This window comes from Pygoscelis adeliae, unplaced genomic scaffold, assembly GCF_000699105.1.
Source record: "Pygoscelis adeliae isolate BGI_AS28 unplaced genomic scaffold, ASM69910v1 Scaffold14, whole genome shotgun sequence".
NCBI lineage: Eukaryota > Metazoa > Chordata > Aves > Sphenisciformes > Spheniscidae > Pygoscelis > Pygoscelis adeliae.
Genome location: NW_008825109.1, coordinates 7,680,495 through 7,682,503, shown reverse-complemented (window position 1 = coordinate 7,682,503; position 2,009 = coordinate 7,680,495). Strand labels below are relative to the sequence as shown.

At 46.6% G+C, this 2,009-nt stretch overlaps 1 protein-coding gene across 1 annotated transcript in view; it reads right to left on the bottom strand.

Moving 5' to 3' along the window:
• Positions 1–2,009, bottom strand: part of MICU2 (mitochondrial calcium uptake 2) — a 66,630-nt gene that overhangs the window by 6,531 nt on the left and 58,090 nt on the right. The window lies entirely within an intron of this gene.

Below are 2,009 nucleotides of genomic sequence, written 5' to 3'. Positions count from 1 at the left end.
AGGAAGAGAGCTGTCTGAAAAAGGAAGGGCTGAACATCAAGGTTTTTAGAAGACACCCATTCTTTTAGGAATAAAAAAAAAAGTAGCAAGTAACAACCCGTAGGTACAGAGCTAGAACTGTAAGCAGAATTGTAGCTTTGCGTTTCCCCAGGTTGGTCTACGTGGCCATTATCTTTTCTTCTGGCCTGATATGAATTTTGAGAAAGTAAAAGACAATACCGTGCGATCCATTTGGTAATTTCTACTTCAGAAATGGGGCAATCCAAAAAGTGGTAATTTTTACATATAAATAAAGGCTGAAGGCCTTCGCGCAGAAGGGCGCGTGAGAAGTGCCATGCACCCTGCTTGTAGGCCCACAGCCCAGGGAAGTGCTCTAGGTCTCTGCCAGGATGGTGGGCACTCGCCTCAGAGTTAAAACCAGTGTTTCTACACAGAAAACCCCTGAGATGTCTGATGCTTCCACCCAGACGGAACTGGTAAGGAAAGGCTGAGAGAACTGGGTTTGTTCACCCTTGAGAAAGGAAGGCTTAGGGGAGACCTTATCACCATGTTCCAGTATTTAAAAAGTGGCTACAAAGAAGATGGAGACTCCCTTTTTACAAGGAGTCACATGGAAAAGACATGGGGTAATGGGTACAAGTTACTCCTGGGGGGATTCTGATTGGACGCAGGAGGAAAATTTTTCACAATGAGAACAATCGGCCATTGAAATAATCACCCCAGGGAAGTGGTGGATTCCCCAACACTGGACACTTTTAAGATTCAGCTGGACAGGGTGCTGGGCCATCTTGTCTAGACCATGCTTTTGCTAAGAAAGGTTGCACCAGATGATCCTCGAGGTCCCTTTCAGCCTGGTATTCTACGATTCTATGATTATAGGGACAAAGCAATTGGTTGGAGAAGAGGACAGCTAAGGGTCTATGTAACAAATATCACTAGAGGCTCATTTGCTCATCAGTGTTTGCATGGCCTCACTGGGTTTGAATTCTTTCCCCTGAAATTATGGCATTTTAGTCCGCACAGCTATCTTTAGTTCTTTAATGAGATCACTTGGACAATCAGTAGCTCAAAGCTCTGTGAAGTCTATGAGGGGTTAGCTAAAGACTGCTGTTGCAGCATAAGCTCTCTCTTGTATTTCTTCCTCTAATAATTAAAGCTGCACATGCAAATAAAGGGCAAACAAATGCTTCATGGCTCAGGACATGCAGGTAAATGAAAGCCTGACAGTGGAAGTGATTTTAAGATTCAGGCTAGAGTTTTATTAGGGTAATAATGAGGAAGAGTATGATATGCTCTCACATTTTATATGGGCATTTTTCTGGTCCAGTAAAGGGGGTTACAAGGCTTCCACAGCATAGTCAAACACTGAGATATCTTCCTCCACAGTCCACCTTAAGACCTGCCTCACTTTCAAGACCCCTGATTTGCCCTCTCACAAGGGGATGAAATACCAAAGGACCTGTTTGTTCCACCAGTGTGAAGGGGAGGCCCCTTGTCTTATGGACCAGCAAAAGCTTACTTGCACAGCTTGCAAACCACTCTTCAGTTTTCAGACGCAGCTCCTGTCCTTGTAACTTGTGAGGTGACTGCTGCCTCTGGACAGCCCAGCAGTCAGCATGTGCCAGGGAGACCGGCCAGCGCGGGCTGGCAGAAACAGTTCTGTTGCATCGCCTGCAAGAACCTCCCCGGATCCTGGGAAAGGAGGTCGAGATGCAGGGGGAGAGGATGGCATGGACCAGGCATGTAGACCAGGCATGGAGTGAGTCCAGCAGAGACTGACTAGGGCCACTGGGCTGGCATTTTGGGAGTGTCCATCAATGGCAAGGAGTAGATGGTATCTGGGATGTGTGGATTGTGCTTGGCTGGAAGTCACGGCAGAGACCATGCAGAACAGTAACTGCATCTTTCGACTGTCGTTTCCAACCCATGTAACATCTCATCTGGGGGAGGAGAAGCTGCTGAAAATGAGGTCACTTTCAGAAATATGCCCAAAACATGGATGTAGGGAA